The sequence below is a fragment of the Lepisma saccharinum genome, chromosome 9, assembly GCF_977018435.1.
Source record: "Lepisma saccharinum chromosome 9, izLepSacc3.1, whole genome shotgun sequence".
NCBI lineage: Eukaryota > Metazoa > Arthropoda > Insecta > Zygentoma > Lepismatidae > Lepisma > Lepisma saccharinum.
In genome coordinates, this window is record NC_139237.1 from 4,282,328 (window position 1) to 4,300,897 (window position 18,570).

Here is an 18,570-nt window from a genome sequence, read left to right on the forward strand (position 1 = left end):
CTCACTCCGTAAATCAAAGTACTCGTATTAGTCTATGAATGGACAAATTGCAATTATCGTACGTATTGTTTAGAATAGATTTGTTTAATACAATATTCGCGATGAAGATAGATAACATGATACATAATGAAGTAATAGCAGAGCTCCCCAGTACGGCCAGTCTTTATCATTCGCTAAGTTATACAAAACCCAAATATGCTTTTTGATATTAAGATGTCAAAGTGTATGTATTGGATATACAGTTCAGCAAAAGACTTAGACCTGTTGCAGTCATATTTTAACAGTATTCGCGAGTAGTGTAAGATTGATTTGATTTGATTTGATTTTAGTTTATTTTACTTCGCGTTTTGTGCCTCTTGGCTAATTTGCGAAGATGGGGATGAGTGATGAAATGATGAAATTGATGAAAGGACATTCACAAACAACCAAGCCCGACCGGGATTCGAACCCGGGAGTAGTGTAAGAACATTGATATGGAAATCAATGCAGAAAACAAATAATATTAATGCTATTCTGTCTCATTGTCACCTGAATTAGAAAGCTGGAGTTGGGTACACAAATAAATTGAATTGAATAAACAATTTATACAAAATTTACCTTTAAAGGCATATTTCGCATACGTTGTTCAAATCTAGACAACTTATTACATATATAAGTTATTGTATAATTGTAAACAGTTCATGAAATCAAAGCACAAATACAAGTACACAAGTGCGAAGTACTTCGGCGATCAGGTTTGAAGATATAAAGGGTGTTCAAATATCAATGTTACTTTTAATTCTATCTGTTTTTATCTTTTTCGTAGGAGAAGCAGCAAGAAGTTTTGTGAGTTGGGAAGGAGATACGTACCTTGTGGTGAGTGAAAATGCAACGCTACACAATTGAACAACGTGTCTTCATAGTGAAACAGTTTTACAAATGTAGGGAAAGCTGTGCAGAAGTTGGTCCTAAATTCCGTATTAAATATGGAAAACAAAGTTGTCCGTGACACATGTAAATCAAGAGAATCTGTGCCAAGTTTGAATAAATTGGTTCAGTGAGGGATGAAGTGAGTCCAGTTCACCGTCGTCGTGGTCGGTCCCAGGAAAATATCGCAGCCGTGAGTGCAAGTGTTCAAGAAGACCCAAACACGTAAATTCGTCGCCGTTCACAGCAATTGGACATTAGAAAAACACATTATTCAACATTTTACACAAAGATTTGCATATAAAGGAGTACAAAATACATTTAACACAAGAGTTTAAACCAAATGATCACACACTACGTCGTGAATTCGTGAATTGGGCAAAAAGAGGACAATGGCGAATTTTTCAACAAAATCATCTTCACTGACGAAGCCCATTTCCACCCGGGTGGATATGTGAACAAACAAAACTGCCGGATATGGGATACAGAAAATCCACGAGGAGTATTCCAGAAACCAATGCATCCACAAAAGGTAACAGTGTAGTGTGGGTTGTGGGTAGAGGGTGCGATTGGTTCATATTTCCTTGAAGATGGTGCTACTGTCAATGGAACTCGATATCGAGCGATGATAACACACTTTTTGTGGAATGCATTGGAAGCCATGGATGTCGCCACCATTTCACACTGCGACAGCAACAATTGATCTCTTGCGTGAAAAGTTTGAGGGGCGCATAATTTCAACTGACAGCCTAGATTATGTGATCTGACACACCTAGATGTTTCTTTCTGTGGGGTTATTTGAAAGAACTAGTGTATGTCAACAACCCACAAACAATGTAGGACCTTAAAGACAACATTATCGTTGCTACCGCAGCAATAGGCGTGCATTTAAGTGCAAATGTCATTGAAAATTTTGATAAAAGACTGATTGCTTACCGCAATTTCAGAAGGGGTCACTTGTCTGACATGATCTTCCATTGTTAACAAGAACATGTGTTCTTTTCATTCCAATATTTAAGATTTCACTTTTCCATTCTTTTGTGCGTTTCCTTAGAAAATTAAAAGTATCATTGAAATTTGAACATCCTTAGTATACACTGTCCAAGATATCTCTGGAGCAAACGAACGAAAATAAGTCTCTTTACAAGTAGTGAAGCGATACGTCCCCACCAAGGAACACGTGAGAGGGAATGGAATTGAGTGGAGGGGAAAGCGCCAGCAGTTACCAGTCTTTGCAGCAGCGTGTACTGCTTCCGCTCTGTTCACTCGATTTCCTTCCTTCTCTGCCGCTATACGTAGCCTTGCCCCAGAGATAACCGGGACAAATTATAGTGTAATTAGATTGGAGCAACCAAAATCCATATGAATACGGTGGAGGACGCGCAAAATATTTTTGCCAGACTGTTATGTAACAAATTTTAATGGCCCTGCTTCAAACACAGCGATACGAATGCTTCATATTGAGTTAATGCGTTTTCTAAATAAATAGAGTTTCTCTCTTAAGTCTACTTTACATCTGTTGTGTATTTGGAACACATGCAGATCTCACACAAGGTGTCGAATACATTATAAATGATATGCACGCATAATTCAACATTATTTAATTGATCACAAATTACCAATCAACAACTATAATGAACTCCATTTATAAAAGACAAAACATAATCTGTTTTTACCCACATACCCACAATTTCAAAGGTCTTATAAACCATACAGACTATTTACATAATAAGCGTTCACACATACGACATTCCCCCGCGTCGATGAAATTTTGCGTTAGCTTTCTGGAATTCCATGATGTTTTCTGCTATTATTTTCTTCCTAATAATGTCAGACCTTAAACCGCTCACGAACGTATCAAACAATGAAATAGGTAAAAACTCACCATATCCACATGCTTCACCTATCATTCCGAGCCTTCTTGTAAAATCTTCAACCTTCTCCACATCCAATTGTGTACATTTTCTTAATTTTAGGCGTTGCACTAAAAAATTACTACTTGGATTGTTATAACAAATGAGCCTATCAGAGATTTCCTTGAACGATTTCTTCTCTGGTAGTATTGGAGAGAATAACTCGCGTAACACTTCATAAGGTTTGGGGCCAATTACAGATATGAATCGAGGAACTCTGCTTTCCTCAGTTATGTTGAACACGCGGCAATAATTATCATATCTTTCCAAATTATAGTTAATGGATCCTTCATCTGGATCATATTTGTCAAATCCTGGCACATACAACACATGCAGATCTCACACAAGGTGTATAATACATTATAAATTATATGCACGCATAATCCAACATTATTTAATTGACCACAAATTACCAATCAACAACTATAATGAACTCCATTTATACAAGACAAAACATAATTTGTCTTTACCTACATATCCACAATTTCAAAGGTCTTATACATACAGACATACAGACTATTTACATAATAAGCGTTCACACATACGACAATATACAGATAGGCTAATTATGACGAAACTTTCAGTTTAAAGTGAGGTGTGAACCACTATGTGACTCCGCCGGATATCGATCCAGGGATCCCTTGATTACAATGGCAATGACGTTATAACTATGCCATAAAGGAGACTAAATAATCATACGTTTTTTAAATAATAATAATCATAATAATGAGTTCGTAAGCTATCCTTCATATTGTCATGCGATGTATATTACCTTAATAACATCACTTTGAAACTCTCCACTGTACATTGTAACCACACAGTATTAAGGTAGGAGTCCATACATTCCAGATCTCGGATGTGCTGGAGATGATGTGAGCAGCACTACTATGCTTGCTTTCAGATAACGATGGATTTCATGCTGAGTGAACCCGCAGAGGGACTATTAGACTATTGAGAGAGTTTAATAAAGCTCCAATATGTATGGCTAAACGTATCAAGTAAATGTAGTGTGTTACTGTACAATGTAGAGGGAAATGGTGAATGGCGTATTATACTTGAAACTTCATTTTTCATTTAAGATAAGAGTTACGTGCCCTTGTTTAGGTCATTAGTCAAGATGGCGCTGAATATGCAGCAGCAAGTTACAGTTGCAGCGTTTACAATTGCATAGCAGACCAGAGAGTCGTTTGCACAGTAATGGTGCAGAGTAACTAAGCTCTGGCGCCTGGACCTGCATCCAGGATAATCCACCCTAGGAATTGTATACTGTAGTCTATATCTCCCCTCATCATTATTGAACTCCATCGCTGCGAGTAGCTGAAAATGGCACAAAAGTGACGTAAAATAACCTAATTGAATCGCTCAATGAAGTGTAGTCGCCTTATATAAAAATGGGAGACCAAAATCGTGAAGTATTAATTTCCTTCAAGACGTTATGTGTGTTGCCTAACTCTACGGCGGTAAGTGAATTTTAATAGAAAATGTTCAATGGCAATTTCTACTACCGCCGGACAGTTAGACAACACACATAACGCCTTTGCGGAAAGCCTAGTATTTCAGGATATAAGTCTCCAATTTTTATTACCTCTGCCTGTACATAGTACAAGACACTGGATATCATAATCCCATGATTTAGACAGGATATGTACAAGCTAAAAAAGTTCGATTCATCTTCGGTCACCGAGAAATAAAGAACATAAAAAGAATTCTCCATCACTATTCCCGAACAGACTTCACTTCTGGAGTTAAAGAGTTAGCTGGTGTTAGAAAATGTTTGGTTGCACGTCACAAAGAAGAAGAATCCATTGGCCTCTCAGGTGCTCCCGCTTATAAATTGAGACAGAACGAGGTGAAACCATAGTGATTTACATTCACGGTGTCTACCACACACCAATGGGAAAGCATCTGACTTAATTCACCTAGTAATAAGATCCTATTAAGTTTCTTTCTATTGTAAGCAAGAACCACTGGAAAGCATTGGCTCGTCTGTCACAATATGTGCTGTAGATTAGCAAAATAGCGACGATTTACGATTACTTAAACTGCGATGTTTTTTTTAAAAAAAAAAATACAGTTGTCGCGCGGATCACAAAAGTGAACCACTAGTAGTTTCATGTACTACGTTCGGCAACACTCTTGACCTTAGCTTCCAGTGTACCTTCCTGAAACAGTCTACGAACTATTTTCTTTTAACCATTATTTGAAATATATATCAATTATTGACTTCTTATTAGAGCTCATATTTCTGTTAGCGTTTTCGTTTATGTAGTATTTACTTGTATATATAAAAAAGTCCGTGCTTCTGAAAATCTGTTATAAATATAAGCAGTCATACCACCAAAGAACTGTCTTTTTTTAAAATTATTGGGAAAGAAAATAAGAAAAGAATGACTTTGTTTGGTTTCATCACATCCAAATGTAATGCACTAGATTTAGAATTTCTCCATCCTGTAAATCGTTGAATGAAATAACTCATATGTTTTATTAAGTGAACCAGAATACTTCGAAAAGCACATTCTACCAATAAAACCATAAAAAGTTTGATAAATAATGGGTACAAAAGAAAATATTATGTGGATCCCAATAGCGATCCGCGCGAGAGTTTTTCCGAGCGACCATTGTATTAAAATACAAAATGATTAACTTAAGAAGCGTAGCGATAATAGCACTTTCTCAATCTTGATCAACGAAGACTGGTCCAAATTACACCCTGCTTCCAACCCTAAATTGTCTTGTGAGGACCATAGGGACGTAACTCCAATTTATCAAATTTACAGGAGAGAGAAAAAAATGTATTCTTAGTAATATGCCTGACTTCGAAAGAGGCAAATAGAGCTTATCAGATGAATTTATTTCAACAAAACGGAATTCCGCATTTCTGGAGTTACTTTCCTTTCATTCTCATACAAAGACTTTACACTTCATAGTAAAGAAATGCTGGACATGGACTCACGTAAAGTTTCAATGGTTGTAATGGGATCAGCACTGTGCTTCAACTGTTGTCATTTGTAGTGAAACACTTCTATGAAGGTTTAAAAATGCATACATCATACATGCATACAAATGTGTGTATGTGTGTGTGTGTGTGTGCGATGACAAACCAAAACTTTTATAAAAAACATTGCAGTGGATTCAAATATTTGCATATACTAACTGTATACTTAGTTCAAGTATAAGGAAAATGTTTAAAAATAAATTCGGGAGGTTAAGATATCCGTTTTGTTTACTAATACCTATGTTGGCACAGCCTGCCTTGAGGGGTAGTCAATTTCAATCACCCTTTTGCATGAGAAACCTAGCTGAGGTAATGTGCTAAAAGAAGAAGAGCTCACCAATGTTTCCTATAAATACTGTATTTCTCATTATTCATTTAAAATTCTTGGCATTATCTGAAAGAGCACTTTCATAGTCCTCCAAAGGTATGTTATTCTCCCGACAAAATCGTTTTTTATGAAAACAAATGTTATGAGCAAAATATAAATCGTACTTTATAAGTTTCCCAATAATTTAAGGAAGGATATTAAAGGAGCATGTATATGTATATGGAATTTAATTTTGATAATCTTGTGCTTATGCAAATTAGGCTAGAATCCTAAACATCTTACATCAATTGCGGTGAAATATCTTCAAAATATGTTACATTAAAGTACACATTAATTAAGTATTTTGCATAAATTGAAAGAATATGTTAGTTCCTGTTTACAGACTATGAAGCTCATATGCAAATGTATACAAAATACTAATAGATGTGTTCTAAACCAATGATATGAATATTTATACATGACTTCAGACGAGAACACTATTTTGTAAAATGAAGCGTATAGATGGCGGTTTCAGGTTAATTTGTTAAAAGGTTTAACGAATTCTTCTAAGTAAAATACATACTTGATTAACCTACGAAATGAAACCACCTACAAACATTCGTTTTCGATTTACGAATCGGGAGAATTTTCAAACGAGAATATTGTTTATGTATCATAGATTTGCATGTTGGAGGATGCTTGCACCCAAGTATTACCTTTATTTGTATGCTATTTTATTATTCACCTTCATCTCAAAGAAATATTTGGGCATGTTACCATGAAAGTCATATATTAAGAAAGAAAGCATATTATGGCGAAATGTGTGAAATCCTATCTCTCTCAGTATAATTCTTATTCAATTTATATGCACACAACATCTGGGCAAATAGAATATATGTTTCTGTAAGATCGGTTGTCAAAACGCACGCAGATAGAATTAAAAGAATTTAATTTTGAAGAATTTTATAACATTAAACTTAAATTTTGTATGTTTGCAATTAAATCAATTGCTTCCTCTTTCTTCAATAGCTTATATACTTATAGATCATAGAAATATATATTTATATTCCTATGCCCAACAGAGAGGGCAAATATATATAAATAGTCATTATTAATCATTATTTGGTAGCTCTTCTTTCTCCATAGGATTGTTACTCATTGTTATTGATTGAAGAAACTTAAAAGATTGCATTGACCTATTACTTTTTGAGTAATCGATCAATTTATGGGTTGAAGAAAAAAGACTGAATTCACAATATAATTAATTTATTCTACATTAGTCTAGAATTTCCTTAACTTTATTGCCCACAAAGTTACTTTTGGTAACTTTTGAATTATCTACAAGCAGATAAAAGGACTGATAGAAACTGTGTGTTCAAAGGTTTTTGATAGGATGCTATGTTGGCCTCAAAGGCGGCAGATACGGTAATATGGGATCGAATTCAGTACGCCGGTGTAGAATTTAGACATCTTCTGTATACATCATCTTTGCTGTCAACTATAGCTCTTGTCTTCTCTTGCGGTGGGCGACCTACATGCTTCCAAGGGAAGTAAGGAGCGGGTAATACTCAGCAGACCAACCAGACAACAGCGGTGGCACCTAGAAATATGACGCCACGGAAGGATACGCTGCTCGTACCTCGGTCTACAGGCTGCTGCTTTTCTTATCGAGTTGGATTGGTCGCTTCCACGCTCCCCACTTCCTTGCCAGCATGTAGGGCGCCCGCCGTAAGACTGGACAAGAGATTTAGAAGGTATCTGGACTGGCAAATTTTAAGGTGGGGAGTTCCTAGCAGAGGACGGGGATAGTTTGATATTTCTTGGTGTACTTGAACTGTATCTTCCTGAATATTACACCTAGGATTCAGTTTTACAAAAAGTGATAATATTTTTTTCAAAAATTAATTTCTATTCTGTGATTTTAAGTGACCACTTTCCTTTCCGATCTTGAGCACTTCTAATTCAACCATGCCTTATTGAAAAGAAATGTATAATTTTTTAAATAAAGACATAAATCGTTGCCGATTCGTAGTTGAAGTGAGCTAAAATTGTATTTGTTTATTTATTTATTTATGTTTTAAACAAATGATGACACAGAATATTGATCTACTGAGACATACATCGAATTGCTTACTAAGCATGTGAATATTGTAATAATAATGATAATAATAGTAATTTTGTTTTAAATCCGTTACGTAATTCGCTGACTTCCATGGGGTAGTGGTTCGCACAACTTACGACGCCCGGGATCTTGGTTTCGAATCTCGTCATGGACATGGGTGTCCCTTCATCCCACAATCACTCATCCTCGTCGTCGCGTTTAGTCCAAAGTTGCAGAAAAGCAAAAAAGAAAAAAAAGGTCAGTTGGTCAATCAGTCCATTATGTAATTCGAAGGTGATGATGGTACTGTAGATAGGGTGGCTGACTGACATGCTGAAGATTAGGGTTCGATTCCGCGCTGGGCGACTTCACTTTTGAATTTTTGCGGCAATATCACTGCATGGAGCGGCTCTGATGTTCACCCAGCCTCTAATGGGCGACACTTGAGAGTAAAAGAGGCCGGATCGTGTTGCTGGTCACACCACCTCCGAGATTGCGGGAGAGGGCTTGTACCTCCACAGTACCAACTTAAATTCACAGCATGCTGCCATGTGCAGGTAAAACTTTACCTTTGACTTGCACCGTACCTTACAGAAACATAGACTTCTCTACTTCAAAGTAACTCACTAAATGGAACCTAATAAGTTCCTTTAGACTCTTATAAAGCGACACCAAGAATTCACTTTCCTTTCCAGCGCGTTAGGGAAGGTATTAAAAATGTATCAAAAGAGTTCGCCAGGGCTCGGAAATCTCTCAATTCTCTGGATTCGAGGCGAGGTATAAACTTGCAGCATCCGCTGGATCAATTTTCTCCGTCTCAAATATCCCGGCGACCTCCAGAGAAAAACGCGAGGAGGAGAAGGAAAGTTGGAATTCCTGTCAGGCCAGGAAAGTACGATCAACTTCGGACAAAGAGGATTACGGTTGAAGAGAGAGGAACGGAGCAAAGGCGTGAAAAAGCTGAGTGGATCTGAATGGCTCGAGAGGAAGTCAAAGTAAAATACCAATTCCGGCCCACTTCTGGGTTGGGTGACTCGCATTGAACCTGAGGACGTGGACTGCCAGCGGGATATAATTGATGAATTGCAGCCCCGCTGACCACATGCGGTCGCCTGCCAAATGCGTGTCGATGATTCAGGGGCAAATATTTTTGCCACTGACGTAATTGTTCCCCAGGATTACAAATCAGCTTTATCGAACTAAAGAAATTTCCCCTGTGATATTTATTTCTCTGTCTCTTGATTTCTCTCTTCCCATTTCTCGATTTCAATACTTTTCATTCTGTTTTTCGTCTCTCTTTTTACAACTCTCATTCAATTTTAGATCTCAATTTTCTTGCCTCACTCTTACGGACATTTTCTATTTTACTCTTCCCGTAAGTGGCCGCGGTGGCTCAGTCGATAACGCGTCTGACTACCATGCTAAAGGTCCCGGGTTCGATCCCCGGCCGGTTCAAATCCGGGGACTTTTCTAACGATGGAAGCGGCCCCGGCGCCCACCCAGCGTCGAATAACATGGGTACCTGGGGGAAACCCTGGGGGGTAAAGGCGGTCAGGGGCGTGATGCTGATCACATCTCCCCCACTCACGACCGGATCAAGAAAGTGCGGGGCGTTACCCCCACACCCCCTATACGCCTACATGGCGTTGTGCTAAGCACAGGGGAGCACTTTACTTTTTTACTTTACTCTTCCCGTAAGTAGTTTCTCCTATGTACCTCTGTACTTCTCTTATAGACTGTCTCCTTTTCTCTTAACCTCCCCTATTTTCTTCGTATTTAATTTAACTATATTTTGCTCTGTTTCCCCCTTTTAAGCATTTAACCTCTCTACTTCTCTTTGAGTGATATAAATTCTTTCTTTATTTCTTCTACTCTCTCTAAAAGTTCCCTTTTTTGTTCTTAACCAATTATTTGCTCTTTTTTTCTCAACTTCTCTGTTTATTTCTCTGTCCTTCCCTTTTCACCCCTCCATCTTTTACCTATCTCTACCACCCTTTGAATTTTAACTCTCACTTTTATTGTTTCGCTCCTATCTCTTTCTCTCTCTCTGTTTTCAAATTTTTGCTCTCTCCTATTATGTTTTCCCTCTTACAATTTATTTCTCTTAATATCTTTCTATTTCTCCCCTCTCTTCGGACGCTTCTATCTTTTTCCCATGTCACCCTATTATTACTCTTCCTCCCCTCTCTCTCTCTCTCTCTCTAGCTCTTCTATTCTCTTCATTTCTCTCCCTATCTTTGTATTTCTCTCTCCTTTATTTCTGGCTTCCTCTCATAGAATATCTCTCTCTCTCTCTCTCTCTCTCTCTCTCTCTTAAGCTCTCACTTCTTTGAATCATATCTCTTCATCATTTTCAACTATGTACATCTTCTTTCTTATTAATTTCCCTCTTTGAATTTCAACTCTGCCTGTATTCCTTTCTTTCCTTCTTGTAGGCTGTCTATCTCTTTTAAACTCTTTCCCCTTCTTGCACTTGTCTCTCTCTTTCTGATAAACTCTTTCATACCCTACTATAATTTTTCTTTCCCTTTTTTACACTTTTCCCTCTCAAACTAATCTTGTCCTTTCCTCTCTCTCTACCTTAGGTCCAAGTTCTGTTTTCGTCGCTCCTTACCAATTTTCTCTTTCCCTGTCTCCTGCAGGAAACACACTTATAGGTTCCTTTTTCTTTATTTTGATCGGAGCAACAATAAAAGCTCAACATTCCTTGTTCTTTCACAATAGTCGGCAATAAATTGCGTTTAGACTTCCTTGTTGCCATCTCGATGTTTCGTCATTTCTGAAGAACCACCGGATATATACTTCGTGCCCCACACGTTGGCGCCAAATGTAAGATCCGCTCCTGGACTTGCTTGGTTGACGGGTCTATTGAGCCTCGGCTTCCCACTCAGTAACACCTCGGGGCTTCAACTCCTTGTCCCAAGGTTCGGGTGTTTAAAGAAAAGACGTTTATACGAGTTCCATATTTATCAGAGTTTCGAGTACAAAGGTCACAAGTCACCGAACTCCGCCGCTTACATCTGATTCCTCGGTGCCGTGATGGATCTACACACTTTCATCTCTACACAATACGTACTATCACCTTCATCCCCGGTGATTAACAAATATACATGAACATGAACAATATATTTGAACTTTAAACGCCACACACTGCACTCAATTTCTAACCAGGGATTATGCTTCCTTCAGCTACACTCTTCTCCCCGCAACTGCCAGGCGATATGTTAACAACGAAAGAAAGAAATGAAAATATACAACGTGAAAAATGTTAAGAAAATATAAATATATACAGGTTTTGTTTTGCGCGAGCATAACTTTCTTTTGCATCCAAGTAGCTAAATTCTGAAAATACTGCCTTCCAGCTAAATAACACAATGTAACAAAAAAATATTTTTTTCTGTTCCTGGGTAATGATTGTTATTTCCTAATTCCTTGTGTTCTAAAAGTATAGGAAATGGCTATTATTCCTCATAAACTTTGTTTTTGTAGCCAGGACAACGATGTTTTGAGATTTATCCTTTTCCAGTACACGTTATTTTCTCATTACGAATAAAGAAGATAAATAACGTGTCATATTGTGCGCTGTAGCAATACACTGGTCTCTCTATAACTGAAATGGACAGGTCTTGGCATTATGCCAGCAACAATAGTGCAAATCGTGCAGTTTGAAGCGGTTCATTGTCGTCCTAGCTGCCTAATTAGAAACACGTTTACAATGGCATCAAGGGGCTGCAAGTATATGGCAGACGAATTTTGTTATGTCTGTGGCCATTTTATCAAGAAAAGAGGAAATAAGTACTCTGTGAAAGCATCTTCTAAAATGTGTGAAGCATACAGAGCATATTTCGGCATGTCTGTAGGGGAACAAGACAAAACCAGGGTACCTCATTTCATGTGCGAGAACTGCAAAAAAAACTCTGGAAGGTAAGACTGAAAATTAAAATGCAAAATTTTAATAATTTCAATTATATATTAAATATTTAGGGTTTTCTTGAAGAGGCCTAGAATTTTTTGTTTATTTCAAATGTATTTTTAAAAATTACTTTTACTAACACCTTACATGTTTAACATTTAATAAACTGCTATATACTTTATTTTTACCCACATTATGTTGAATTGTACATCCTGTCTTGTAAGTTGCTTTTGCACCGAACCAATAGTAGTGCACCTAAGTCACAAGGTTTGGGTGCAGTTGTGCACCTGATTGACAAAGTTAATAAAAGTATATAATTTTGTGCATATTAAATATATATCTATATATCTCATATGTGAAATATGTTGTGAAAATACACATTAGTTTATTTTTGTCTTTTGTCTTTTGCAGGATGGTACAGAGGAGAAAAGAGAGCCAAGAAGTTCGCTATCCCAAGAATTTGGCGGGAACCCACTGACCTCTCAAGTAATTGCTATTTTTGCATGGTGGATCCTTCCAAACGTCGAGCTGGAAAGAATGCGGAAGCTATCATATATCTGGATATATCTTCGTCCATCGCCCCTGTGCCACATTGCCCTGAGTTTCCCGTGCCCACTCCTCCGGAGAAAAAGCTGCCTTCTTCAGACGAGAGTAGTAAGTCAGAGAGCGAGGAAGACATTGATCTTGATACTTACAATTTTCGAGCCGAGGAGAGAAACCCATACTACCCCAATCAAAAAAATTCTTAACGACTTAATAAGAGATCTTGGTCTCGCCAAGTGGAATGCAGAACTCTTGACGTCCAGGTTTAAGCAGTGGAATTTATTAGAAGAAAGTGTGCAAATAACAGATCAGAGGAAGCGCCATCAAAGTTTTTCCAGCTTTTTCATAAGTCAAGATGGACTCTGCTTCTGCCACAATGTCACCAGTCTGTTTGAAGCAATTGGAATTGACTTCAGTCCAAATGAGTGGCGCCTCTTTATTGACAGTTCGTCCAGAAGTCTTAAAGCCATGCTTCTTCATAATGGAAATACATACCCGTCTCTTCCACTAGCTCACTCAGTCCACCTCAAAGAGTAGTATAAACCGATTGCTAGATACCTTGAAATATGATGAGTATGAATGGGAAGTCATCGGAGACTTCAAAATCATAGGATTCCTAATGGGTCTCCAAGGTGGTTTTACCAAGTTTCCTTGTTATCTTTGCCTATGAGACAGCAGACACCAAAGCGCACTACAACACAAGGTACTTGCCGTTCTCTGTGGGGGAAAACAACGTCAAGTGGGAGCCACTGGTAGACCCCCACAAGGAGCTAATGCTCCACTTGTCAAAGCTTTAGATAAGGAGTCAGCAGCCTTCAAGTACCTTCAAGACTTCTTTCCTAACCTGTCTGATGCAAAGATCAAAGCCGGTGTCTTCGTCGGGCAATCATAAGTCCGAAAGCTATGTGGAAGTGGTTGAGACTCTGGTGAAGAGCTACGACAAAATTGGCTGCAGGATGTCCCTGAAAATTCATGTCCTCGATGCTCACCTTCATACATTTAAGGATAACATGGGAGTGTACTCGCAGGAGCAAGGCGAGCGTTTCAATCAATATATATTGGATTTCGAACGTCGGTACCAAGGCCAGTATAACGAGAACATGATGGGAGACTATATTTTGGGGCTGATTCGTGAAAGTAATGTACAGTATAATCGTAAATCCAGGAAAACTAATCATTTTTAAGTCTTTTGCAATAATTTTGTTCACAACTAGAGTGCAAATATATGTCACTTTTGATGTATATGTGTTTGTCGTTTTCTTTATGTAAATGAAATACACGAATTCGTATATATTTTCTCATTGAAAACGGGTAAAATTAAAAAATAACACTGTCCTGGTCACAAAAACAAAGTTTGAGGGGAATAATAGGAATTTTCTATGGTTTCCAGTCAGAAGCCTTTAGAAAATAACACTCACTACACAGGAACAAAAATCGTGTTACAGGGTGTAATCATGGATTATTATAATATAAGTCTAATTACTGCCCGCCCAGGGACACGACAGATATTGAGTGGGAAAGGCAGTCTAATCTTTCGTCTTTTCTCTGTGTTAGCGTTTTCGTAATATCTTGGCTGCCTGGCGTTTACACAATAACAGGAGCTTTTCTGCATTGTTGATACCGATAACAACTTCCAGCTCAGCTTGCTGGAAGAAAAGAACAAACCCTTATAACCTACACCATAATATAAATTAATATACGATCCGCGTTCCACATTACTAGGTAATCAACTATTAACATATAGAAGTGTAGATACATTATATGTAAATAAACATTATTGAGTTTATAAAGCGTGTTTTTTTTAGAGTGATAGATCTTTCGATAGGGATAGTTGTCCTGTCATTTGTTTTGTTATCATGACATGTTGTTTTGTCATTTCTGATCAGTGAGCGTTGGCAAAGGATCGTGGAAAGACTGACGCCGCAACATGGTGCACATAATCGTCCATCAGAGCAACTTAATCGTCGAACTATTGATAAATTTCGAACAACATTTACTCTACTCGATGAAATACCAACAAGACAAAGAAGTGTACGTACGGAAGAAAATATCGGTGCTGTCAGTGATAGTGTTGAAGAAGATCTGAATTTGTCTATTCGTCGCCGTTCTCATCAACTTGGACTGTGTCAATCCACTACAAGGACAATTTTACGTAAATATCTTGCTCTACACCCATACAAGATCCAATTGGTGCAAGAACTGAAGCCGCAAGACCATAAGAAGCGTCGTTTGTTTGGTGAATCGTGTCTAAATCAATTGGAAACTGATCCACTTTTTTATCGACAAATTGTGTTTAGTGACGAAGCTCATTTCTCGTTAAATGGTGATGTCAACAAGCACAATTGGCGTATATGGAGTAAGACCAATCCTCAGGAATTGCACGAGGCTCCATTGCATCCTGAATAATGTACTGTCTGGTGTGGGTTAAATGCTGGAGGCATCGTCGGTCCTTATTTCTATAAAAATGAGGGCGGCACTGTCAATGGTTGTCGTTACAGACCAGTGATTATTTGTTTCCAAATGTGCATGACATCAACCTGCAATAGGTTTGGTTTGAACAAGATGGTGCCACACCTCATACTGCTACCGCAACAATAGATTTATTGGAAAAAAAAAATTGGCGACAAAATTATTTCCAGAAATGGTCCAGTGAATTGGCCTCCAAGATCATGTGACCTAACGCCATTGGATTATTTTCTTTTGGGATATTTAAAGTCTCTGGTTTATGCTATAAACCAGCTACAATTGACGCTTTGGAAGCCAACATAACTCGTGTTATTAACGACATACGTCCCCAATTACTTGAAAAAGTGGTTCAAAATTGGACTGATCGAATCCGGTTCATTACTCTAGTCGTGGTTGACATATGCCGGAAATTATTTTCAAAAAGTAAATGTCAGAAAGTTATCTTTCAAATAAAAACATAATTGGCTTCAAACTTAATTTTTTATGTGTTTTATTTCAATTCAAAGTTCTATCACTCTAAAAAACACCTTAAATATATTTAAACATTAACACTGCTTCACGCTACAACATTTATTGTAATTCATGATACAAAACTAGTGAAATTTTTTTACCGAATTGTTTTTATATGAATCCCTCTTTGGATATTTTCCCCTCTTACTTCAGATCTTCATATCCTTCACATTTGGATAATGTAAAGGTTGTCCACATGACACATCCCTGATTTTAAATCACATATGTGAGGAAACTCTTCGACGTAGAGCCTTGCTCTTTGTGACAGGCATTATGTAAACAACTCAAGAAGTTTTTTTTTTTTAATGTAGTGCACTTCTACGTGGGCTCCTTTCGTAACCCTCAAAACGTCTAGACGGTACTCGATCTCGTATCATGGGGTTGGCAGGGTGGAGGAAGGGACTCATGCATTCACGACCACAGCTAGTTTGTGGAAGTGATTTGATCAGCACCACTCTCCGCCCGCTGAGAGTTCAAAGGTTCAAATCCGGGAACTTTTCTAACGTTGGAAGCGGCCCCGGCGCCCACCCAATGTCGAATGACATGGGTAACTGGGGGAAATCCTGGGGGGTAAAGGCGGTCAGGGGCGTGATGCTGATCACATCATCCCCACTCACGACCGGATCAAGAAAGTGTTGGACGTTACCCCCACACTTCCCATACGCCTTATTGGCGTGGTGCTAAGCAAGCACAGGGGAGCACTTTACCTTTTTTACCACTCTTCGCCCGCTTGCATTGCACTAATTCAATGATTCGAATCCAATGATGTTTGAACTTGTTAAGGTGGCCTGGATAGTTGTTTGAAAATTTACCAAGGAGGGTAATGGTTTTTGATCTGCAATTGAGAGTACCTCATTATTAAAATATTCAAAGTAAGCAGCAGTATAAAATTATTGCTAATAATTCAATTTATCTCACATACTGTACCTACATATTTCAAAGAATTTGATTTAAAAGTTAAAAGATTTATCGGTTTCCACAAAAAGTGAAGTAAGAATTATATATCAGGTTAATGTTTGCATTGCTTGGATATGTGTGCAAATTTTTAATCTCGGCTGATTTTTATTTAATGCTGCTGGTACATCAATAATTTTTCAACTCTTTTTATCGCAATTTATTTGTACTCAAAAACTGAAGGAACATTTTCCCTCTAATAGACGTCATAAGGAATATATTCGACTTGATTGGAAGTGTATCCGTATGCAGTTAAAATAGCCTCAAGGAACAGCTGTAAGCAATGACTCAAAATTATTGTGTGTAGCAGTTTTAGTGTATTAATCAGCTAAGCTGAAAAAATACCCTTATATCATGTCCGTCCGTGTTACTTATCAGAATCACATAAACCCATATTTTTTCAACATATACGTATTTTGTGCATTAATGTATAATGCAATAATAAAAATATTGTGTACTAACTTGAATTTCTGATAATTTTCAAATTGAATATCAAAGGAACTACTATGATTGCTTGATTGATTTGGTGTTTTAAGTCCACTTTATGCACAGTAAGGCTAATCGGGACTGGACCTACAGTTTCAAGTGGGATCCGAACCACTTGTGCCTCCAACGGGTATCGAACCCGGGACCCCTTGATTACAAGGTGACAAAGGAACTACTAGTCAGAGAATAGGTTAGCAAATCAATCACTTCTAAAGAAAATGAATGTCCTTTCTAGGTTAGGTTAGTCAATAAAAATATGAGAGAACATTAATTTACTATTTCAAATTTTAACGTTATAAATCCTACTATCATAATCACCACCCTTGTCGGTACAATTTGGTTCTTCTGTATTTAATTACATAAACTTTTCTTTCTTTGTGCCTGTTTAGTTCTAAGTAATAACTTCAAGATTTACAATGACTTTCGCCAGTTTAAATTATAATGTTTATTACGAAATTGTTGGTAACATTTTTTTCTAGTTGTCATTTCCATGTGTCTTTCAGGGAATATTAAATTTCACATTTATTTGATGTTGTGTAGCAAAAATTTTGCATTACTTTCAATTAATTTTATTAATTTTAAATTCAATTAATTTTAACAAATTTCAGCCTATGTTCGAGACAAATAGAATCTAATTTTGTATCTAATTTTGAATGCTTAATGAGAACTGATTTCTTTCTGTGTGAAAACCTAAATAATAATACATTCTGATTATGAATTCGCATCTTAGTTTCTTAAATAAACTAAACCAATATACAATACATCTGTTATCAAATCTGGGAAGGGAGAATTCAGCATGCATTTTACAACATCCTTTTATCGCTCTGTCTGTGAAGTAAGATTTGAATGCAGAATTATAGTAAGAAACAGTGGCGTACCTAGGCTGGGACAGCCCCGACGTAAGGGGGCCCCGAATGATCGGAAGACTGTAGTGCAGGGTTCATTTTTGTTTAACGTCTTCCTTAGTGTTTCAAGATTTTTCCTTCGCACCCAAGTCAGAATGTAAGAGAATGTAAGCATATCTAAGTCTTGCAACGCTCAGTTAGTGTGGTTAGTTGCTTGCCTTAAGTTAAAATACAAACACATATTTCAAATTCAGAAATATTTTATATGGAAAAAATACTAACTAAGTACACATATTTCGGATAAGTACCATTTCAGTGAAAATATTGGATCATATCCCAGCACTCCTGTAAGCCAGTTCCGGCGCCCCAGGGCACCTAGGCGTACACTTTGAGAGCCACTGTGTAATGGATTTTCCTGACTTACGTTTTGTTAGACTTACCCGCTGCAAGCAAATTATAGTGCCGTGTGAAGCCCAAAAGCTGATGGTTTCATATAGTTACATGTCTGCAGTAATTATGCCTTGATTTCCAACTATGCTAAGCAAAGAATGCTGGCGGCGTAAAATTATGGATGTTTGAACAACAAGATTATTCTCATCATTCGACCCAACATCATCAATTATAAATATAT